The sequence below is a fragment of the Helianthus annuus genome, chromosome 4 (assembly GCF_002127325.2).
Source record: "Helianthus annuus cultivar XRQ/B chromosome 4, HanXRQr2.0-SUNRISE, whole genome shotgun sequence".
NCBI lineage: Eukaryota > Viridiplantae > Streptophyta > Magnoliopsida > Asterales > Asteraceae > Helianthus > Helianthus annuus.
The window spans coordinates 115,511,311-115,521,301 of NC_035436.2; positions in this window are offsets into that span (position 1 = coordinate 115,511,311).

Here is a 9,991-nt window from a genome sequence, read left to right on the forward strand (position 1 = left end):
ATAGCATACCTCGCCAGATCCCTAATTCCCTGAAATACATGTAAGTTGAAAAATCAACAAAAGTTGAGTGAGTTCATGTGAAAGTGAGTATATAAAAACCTTTGTAATACATTTGTATGTATGAAAAATCCCTGGTATGTAGCAAATAAGGAAAAATGAGATCACCATTGGTTTGCAAGGCCAATGATATGTGTGAAGTGCAGTAGGAAGACTCAAACCTAGCAGATTTTTGCGTCGGGCTCAAAGTCACCCCGAGGTCCGTACAGTTGGGCCTGGAGTTGGGCTCGCTACACCCAGATAGATCTACCGCTAATGACCCTCGGTCCTTCAATGAGGATTAATGGCCTCTAGTTTCCGCCTACCCACTCACATGATCTAAGTAGTAACCCTCCTTACTCTAACCATACCATGTATAAAAGTATCCGTAATCATAGTAACATGTATTTCACCCCCGAAGTATAAAAACTGAAAACAGTTAAGAGAAAAAGGGGACATGAACTCACAGAAGTGCGTGTCGAAATAGTCCGTCCCAAAATAACATGCTGCATGACGACCTACACGTACTAACTTCTATTAGACGGACGGTCGAGCCTTGGCTTAAGGTTTAATGTCTTTGGGAAATAGTTAGGCAACTATTTCTTATTTACACTTCTTAATTATTTAATAAGCATTTTCCGACCCAAGGATGAGGGTATTAATACATGTGTGTTTTATAATTCCTGAAAATATATTTTTAAGTCTCACTTGAAAATATATTTTAAATCACTTGTCTACAATTTTCTATTTCCAGAATATACATATTTTTCCCAAAAATATTATATTTTACTTCATACCATTTCCAAAATAATACTTTATCAAAATACACATTTAAGGGTATTTTCCGAAAATACATAAGTTACATTTTAAGGTTCGTGTTGTAATAATAATACCGGTGTAACTTAAATATTTATTTGTGAGGGCGTTGGTATTATTTTGGAGTCGTTACTTCTCAGTGTATTCAAGTTATATTATTTTTATCTTAAAAATAATATATCTAGTTCACAAAATAATCATATAATCACACAAGCGTTTTACTATGAAATTTATATTCTAAATATATATTTAACAAGTTTTATTTACGAAAATCCACCTCCGAATACTTGGTTATTTTATAATAAAAATCATGGCGAAGTGTGTTTGGAAAAACAAGTCAAAAACATATTTATAAACACTTGTCACAAAAATATTTCTAAGTGTTATATTTTTGGAAAAATTTCGCCAGAGTTTCCTCTGTAACTGGAGGTGGCCACGCTTACTAGCGTATCATTTTCTTTTCAAAAATTCAATCAAACAATTTATCAACCATCAACATACAACATTTAAGTATTAAACTTGACAAATGAAGTCTAAATCACAAACTCATGAACTTGGAAGTTTTGTAAAAATATGTAGTAACTTTCTAACATATTTAGTGGATCTCGTCATCTTTAAAAATAAAATTAGTTTCTTGAAAACTTTATTTTTAAAGAGCTTGTAGTTTTACAACTTCTAGTCAAAATTACGAAAATATTTCTTTGTTAAATCTTCTTGTTACACAAGTGTTTACACACTTGCTTTTTCACTAAAATGCTTGTAGTTTATATAAGATCCGGGTTTTAAACAAGACTTGCATCTTTCACTTGGTTCTTCCGAAAAACCACTTGCAGATCTTTAGATCTACTAGTTTAGAACCTTATTTTACAAGAAAATTTTCATTTACACAAGTTCATGTTCCTGAGTGGAAGGGTTTATCATCTTACAACTTTTACACTTAACATATTACTAGTTCATGTTCCATGAACATGATCTAGTATGGGTAGATGATGATCCGTCCCACTACTAGCAACAAACAACATAAAATAATCACAACTAGCCAAGATTTACAAGATTTACACCATTAGTTTCTCTTTATCCAACTAGTTTATCTTACTTTCAAGACTTTTAGTTATGATCTTGTGTGTTCTTGAATTTTAACCGTTAAATCACCTATTAACCACTTTAAACAAGAACAAGAGGATGTTTAGAAGCACTTACTACTAGCTCGTGGCTAGGGAAGAAACAAGGCGTAAACAAGGTGGATAATAGCAATCTAGAGAGGTTCTTGAGCTTCCGAGTGCACCGAGCCTCCTTGTATGATCTTTATCACCTTTGGGTATGTATGGATGTCTTGAAAGTGAACAAGTGATGATGATGTGGGTGTTGTTGGGTTCGGCCGATCACCAAGAGAAAGGAAGAGAGAAGTTTGCTAAAGTTGTGTGTTTGTGAATGAAAGATCAAGACCCTAAGTGTTATCTTATAAACCATGTTCCTCTAATATCCAACATATAATATGTCTATTAGATATCCAACATTTCGATTAAAATATTCAAGAAATTAGAGGTGTGTCCCCACCCTTGGGGACCGTTTGAATGAGGGGTGGGGGGTGGGGGGGGGGTTATGATTGGATTTCAAATGGATAGTTAAGATATAGTTAGGATTAGAATGTTAAGGTTAGTATGTAATAGTGTATTATGAAATATAAAGGGTGTTAGGGTGTTCGGGGTCCCTAACTAGCTCAGAAAAGTATAAACAATGTCTTTGCAGTATTTTTATGTTCCGGGTAAAGTCCGGTTGTTCGGTTGGATATTGATCCGTTAAAGTGCTAAATAAGTATTTAAAGTGTCTTTTATAGTGTTTTTAGTGACACAATAAATCCCCGACACTTTGGGAAGTGTCTAGCATTATTTTACCAAGTTTTTGCACTTTACTAGTTATGTTTAAAGTGCAGAATTTTGTATTCAAAGCATGTTTTAGGCACATCCGGTCACTATAACTATCACCTAGTGACTCAGTTTTACAATCCTCACCTCCCTACACTCCCTACTAGTGTAGTAATCTATTCCCGGCTCATACTGGCCTTAGAGACATTGTCTGTCTAGTGCTGGCTATGTCAGCATGTTTACTGGCTTATCCGTTCATTGTGCTAACCGTGCTTTTGTGCATCAAGTTTGTCACTGTAGTTTTGTGTGTAATAAATGGAGTGACAGCAATAAAGTATGATGCATGAATATGTATGTATCAGAAATCAAGAAGCAGTTTAACCACAATTGTAAGCAAGCACAGTAATTAAGCATTAATTAAAGATTAATTAATTTGTACGGATACCTGTTTTGGTGAGGGTTGTCACATTCTCCCCCAGTTAAGAAAATTTCGTCCCGAAATTTTAGGTTCTGCTTCTGGTTGCAGGGGTCTTGGGAAATAAGTGGGGGTATTTCTCTTTCATTCGGTCCTCACGTTCCCAGGTGTATTCTGGACCATGTCTTGCATTCCAACGAACCTTGACGAGTTTGACACTGCTCCTGCGGGTTTTGTTTATCTTCCAATCTATAACCTCAACTGGTTCTTCGACAAAATGGAGCGTGTCGTCAATATGAATCTCGTTTGTGGGAATGACAACAGTTTCTTGTGTTGGACTCTTTTTCAGATTTGATACATGAAATGTATCGTGAACACCATTCAGCTCGGCAGGTAAGTCCAACTTATATGCTACTAAACCAATTCTTTCCAGAATCTTGAATGGACCAATATAATGCGGATTCAATTTTCCACGCTTTCCGAAGCGTGCCACACCCTTCCAGTGTGATACCTTTAACAAAACCATGTCTCCTACCTCAAACTCCAGAGGTTTCCTTCTTCGGTCCGCATAGCATTTTTGTCGATCTCGAGCCGCCTTGATGCGATCTCGGATCTGTGCAATCTTATATGTGGTTTCCTGGACCACATCAGGACCAACCAATTGTCTATCACCTGCATCAGACCAACAAAGCGGTGATCTGCACTTGCGTCCATAAAGAGCTTCAAATGGCGCGGCTCCAATACTAGTGTGGTAGCTGTTGTTGTACGAGAATTCGACCAATGGTAAATGTTTATCCCAGCTACCACCCAGATCCATAACACATGCTCTCAGCATATCTTCCAATGTCTGAATAGTTCTCTCGCTCTGGCCATCAGTCTGTGGGTGAAAAGCTGTACTCAGATTCAACTGAGATCCGAATGCTTCTTGGAAGGACTGCCAAATCCTTGACACAAACCTTCCGTCTCTATCAGAGATGATCGAGAGAGGCACTCCATGACGTGCAATGATTTCTCTCATGTATATTTCGACCAACTTGCCCGTGTTATCTTTCTCTCTGATGGGTAAGAAGTGCGCAGATTTCGTTAGCCGGTCCACTATTAGCCAAATAGTGTCATGACATCTTGGCGTTCTTGGTAACTTCGTTATGAAATCTATTGAAATTTGTTCCCATTTCCATTTGGGAATCTAAGGTTGTTGCAGAAGTCCTGAAGGCTTCTGGTATTCATGTCACACCCCCAAAATCCACCCGCGGAGTATTACCGCTTGGAGGCGTGACTGACCAGGATCAAGCCACCAATCATATAGAACAACGTAAATAGTAAAAGTAAATGTAATTTAACCAAACCAATCCATATGAAAGGTGTTCAAAACATAAGTATAAATTCAACGTTTAGCGGAAGCATATGAGTAAAAGCCCAACAAACGTAAAGTATGAAATGTCATAATGTTTAATCAAAGCATTCGCGATCCTTGTCCACAACGACCGCGTCTCCCAGTGCAAGCTCCATGTATACCTAACGACCTGCAAGGCATGTAACAGAGAGTCAACAACTAGTTGAGCGAGTTCACAGTAAGTAAGTTCGTAAAAGTAAGTTCGTTTCGTGACATGTGGCTCTACTGGGCCGATAGTATGTTCTATTAGTGGGGGCTTCCCATAGTTGCATATACACTAGACTAATTGTAACCATAAGTGTTCTTCTTAACCCAAGAACAGTGGTACGTACAAGGTTTACGTAGAACGTAAGTATCCTTCACAAACCGAGGACAGTGGTACGCGGGGGTTTACGTAGGTTTTACGTAAGTGCCTAACACAACCCGAGGCAGTAGTGAGTATAAGTTTACGTAGGTTTTACGTAAGTGTCCTTCGCAACCTGTGGACAGTGATGAGTACAAGTATACGTAGGTTATACGTATGTATCCTGCGCATCCGAGGACGATGGTAGATAGTCTAGAAACAGTGTAAGTACAATCCTATTCCTTCAATCCCATTCCCAAACCCCGGGAATCCCATGCCTTAGTAAGAGTGTGAACTCACCTTGGTTTGCACGGTACGTTATTGCTTCTAATGTAAATAAATGATTAGGTCCGTTACACACGACCTAGGGTACATTGCACATAAACTCGATGTAAGTGTTTACGTTAAATTAGAGTTTACAATTCCTTGATGTCCAAACAACCGTGATTCGTGTGATAATTGTGTACAGAATGACATGGCACAGTTTGTTCATACATACAGTATCATCCAGTAACATACAGTATCATATAGTCACATACAGTAGCATACAGTAGCATGTTGTTCCTCAGACAGGGTTTTGAACTTGGCATCATAAATAACTCGGATCCCTAGTGTTAACATCAGTCTCTAACACTGATGTTTAGAAGTAAACTCGGATCATACATCACTTATAAACTCAGAAATGCATTCAATTAAGTGTAAAACTCGGACCATGTTTCCATTTCATAAGGTCGGACCTAGTTTCATCAATTAAGTTCGGACCATGCATCACATCACAAGAAGTCGGACAAGGTAACATCACAAAAGTCGGACAAGGTAACATCACAAAGGTCGGACCATTACCCTTTGATAAACTCGGACAAACATCCCCTTTAACAAACTCGGACACCACACAATGTCATAAAATTCGGACCCTTTCAAGCATATAAAGTCGGACCCTTACAAGCATATAAAACTCGGACCCCTTTCAAGCATATAAAATTCGGACCCTTACTAGCATATAAAACTCGGACCCTTATGCATGCTTGTTAAAGTTCGGACCATGTATGTTTGTTAAAACTCAGACTATGTTTCATTCACAAAACTCAGACACTTAACTCCGAGTTACAACATACGTGATTTCCAAAACCTAATCACAGTTTCCAATGGAACAGTTACACTTACGATCAAGAAACCCTAATTTCGTACATTTGCATTGCAGTAATCTAATCATTAATCAAGCATCTCTATCATAACAGGCATCTTAGTGTCAGGCAAGTGATTACACAAATAATCATATCCATTTCACAATAATCAGAATCAATCAATAAACACAGAACTATTGTATGTAGAACTAGGGTTTTGCATGAATCAGATAATCAAGGATTAACAACAAACAATCATTAAACGTTTACCTTAGATTGATTCTAGATGGATTGGGAGATCAAGATTGATGCAAGAGAACTTGTGTAGCCAAAAATGATAGCCAAGAATGATGAGAGGAATGGTTGTAGAGAGGATGAATTGAAATGCCGTATGATGAAAATTAGTGAGAATGATTAGGGTTAAGGGGTTTTGTTTTATTTTCACTACTACCACTAAACACCCCTAAGTATCATCCTTTTCATAAAATACCCACTCCACATATAATTTACAGTTTCGTCACCAAGTTCATGTATTTGTCAATCATTCATAAAATAACACATAACCTTGCAACAATCACAATACACTTTATCAAATCACAACGTATACAGTTACAACGCAAACAAATTGTGTAAGTAAGTACTAAACAAACAGTGAACGTGCAATAAATGCGAAAGTGGAATCTCAGAAACTCGAGTTGTCACATTATCCCCAACTTGAAAGAAATTTCGTCCCGAAATTTAGCATGCGGTTACTGAGGAAGCTAGTTAAGTTGTATCGTTTATTGGTTTTTCCTAGGGTGTCACATCATCCCCCCGTTGATTTGGAATTTCGTCCCGAAATTCTGTAGTAGCTTCAGCCTCAGCAGTGGTTGCACGGTTTCCGAATAACTGGGGATATTTGAGTTCCATTTGGTCTTCTCGTTCCCAGGTATACTCTGGGCCATGACCGGAGTTCCAACGAACTCGTACGAGAGGTATTCTAGTGTTCTTGAGGACCTTAACATCCCGGTCCGTGATTTCAACAGGTTCCTCGACGAAGTGCAACTGTTCGTCGATAGTGAGTTCCTTCAAAGGAACTATGAGGGTCTCATCTGACAGACACTTCTTCAGATTCGACACGTGGAAAACGTTGTGAACTGCGCCGAGTTCAGCTGGTAGGTTTAGTTTGTAGGCCACTTTGCCTATTCTTTCTATGATTTCGAACGGTCCAACATACCGCGGATTGAGCTTGCCTCGTTTACCAAAACGAACCACACCCTTCCAGGGTGAGACTTTGAGTAACACCCGATCCCCAACTTGAAACTCGAGTGGCTTCCTGCGCTTATTAGTGTAACTTTTCTAATGGTCACGAGCTGCCGCCATGCGTTTTCGTATCTGTGCAATTCGTTTAGTAGCATCAACTACCATTTCTGGACCTGTGATCTGACTATCCCCCACCTCTGCCCAACAGAGAGGTGACCGGCATTTACGTCCGTACAATGCCTCGAATGGAGCGGCCTGAATGCTGGTGTGGTAACTGTTATTGTACGAAAACTCCACTAACAGGAGATGTTTTTCCCAGCTGTTGCCGAAATCGATAACACACGCCCGAAGCATGTCTTCCAGAGTCTGGATAGTGCGCTCAGACTGCCCATCTGTTTGAGGGTGGTAAGCTATGCTCATGTCTAATCGAGAGCAAAAGATTTGTGCATTGCTTGCCACAGTTCTGAAGTAAATCGTGCATCACGATCAGAGATAATAGAGGTTGGCACTCCGTGCCTCGAAACAACTTCTTTCAAGTAGACGTCTGCTAAGGTAGAGAACTTATCCGTTTCTTTGATAGCCAAGAAATGAGCAGACTTTGTGAGTCGATCCACGATCACCCAAATGGTATCGTTTCCATGCTAGGATCTAGGTAGGCTAGTAACAAAATCCATGGAAATTTCCTCCCATTTCCACTACGGTATCTTGGGTTGCTGAAGAAGGCCTGATGGTTTCTGATATTCAACTTTGACCCTTGCATAGGTCAAACATTTGCTGACATAGGTTGCGATGAGGGCTTTCATGCTTGGCCACCAATACGTCGTTTTAAGATCGTGGTACATCTTATCCGAACCTGGAAGTACCGAGTAGCGAGACTTGTGCGCTTCATCCATCACAAGTTCTCGTAAACCACCATATAGTGGGACCCAAATACGCCCCGTTACATAGTAGGCGCCGTCTTCCTTTTGTTCTAATCGCTGCCTTGAACCGCGTAAGGCTTCAGCCTTGACATTTTCTGGTTTCAATGCTTCTACCTGAGCATCTCGTATCTGAGCAGGAAGACTAGACTGAATAGTGAGCTGCAAGGCTCGTACACGCCTAGGTGTAGTATCTTTTCGACTGAGAGCATCAGCCACAACATTGGCTTTGCCTGGATGGTACTTGATGGCGCATTCGTAATCATTAAGTAGCTCGACCCATCGACGTTGCCGCATGTTCAATTCCTTCTGCTTGAAAATATGCTCGAGACTCCTGTGATCGGTGTAGATGGTGCACTTGGTACCGTACAGGTAGTGTCGCCATATCTTAAGCGCAAAAACAACAGATCCCAGCTCTAAATTGTGCGTCGTGTAGTTTCGTTCATGAACTTTAAGTTGGCGCGAAGCATAGGCAATGACTTTATCCCGCTACATCAATACACAACCAAGCCCCTGTATCGATGCGTCACAATAGACCACAAAATCATCCGTGCCCTCTGGCAATGAGAGGATAGGTGCGCTGCAGAGCCTATCCTTTAGGTGTTCAAAAGTTGTTTATTGGGGATTACCCCAACGATAAGTGACGCCCTTCTGTGTCAGTAGAGTAAGCGGCTGAGCAATCTTTGAGAAGTCTTTGATGAACCGTCTGTAATAACCCGCCAAACCCAAGAATTGGCGTATTTTCGTTGGTGTACGCGGTGCAGGCCAGTTCCTGATCGAGTATACCTTGGATGGATCAACATGAATCCCATCCTTGTTCACCACATGGCCTAGGAAGTGAACTTCATGAAGCCAGAAGTCGCATTTTGAAAACTTGGCATACAGTTGTTCCTTTCAAAGAAGTTCCAAGATAAGTCGTAAGTGCTGCTCGTGTTCCTCCTGACTCTTAGAGTAGATCAGAATGTCATCGATAAAAACAATTACAAACTTGTCTAGATAGGGTTTGCACACCCTGTTCATAAGGTCCATAAACACAGCAGGCGCGTTCGTTAGCCCGAATGGCATGACCAGAAACTCGTAGTGGCCGTAGCGAGTTCTGAATGCTGTCTTAGAGATGTCCTCATCCAGGACTCTCAGCTGATGGCAACCTGACCTCAAGTCTATCTTGGAGTAGTAACTCGACCCTTGCAACTGGTCGAATAAGTCGTCAATACGTGGAAGAGGATAGCGGTTCTTCACGGTGACCTTGTTCAGTTCGCGGTAGTCTATGCACATGCGGAAGGTACTGTCCTTCTTTTTCACGAATAACACTGGAGCTCCCCAAGGCGAAGAGCTAGGACGAATAAAGCCCTTATCCAAGAGCTCTTGTAGTTGCTTTGATAGTTCTTCCAGTTCGGTTGGAGCTAATCGATACGGTGCGCGGGCTATTGGTGCTGCTCCAGGAGCTAGCTCTATTTGAAACTCGACCTGGCGATGAAGCGGTAGGCCAGGTAAATCTTCAGGAAACACTTGAGGAAAATCGCGTACAACTGGGATATCCTCTACTCTTTTCTCTTTCGTTGATGCATCAGTAACTAGTGCCAAAATGACAGTGTGACCCTTTCTTAAACATTTCTGAGCCTTCAGGAAGGATATGATGCCAACCACAGCACCACTCTTGTCACCTTGAACTTCGAGAGGTTCTTTACCAGGACGGGGAATACGAAAGATCTTCTCCTTACATAGGATCTCTGCTTGCTGTTTGGATAACCAGTCCATACCAATGACGATGTCGAAACTACCCAGAACTATAGGAATGAGGTCGATGGAGAAAGTCTGACCAGCGAGGATAAGATTACAA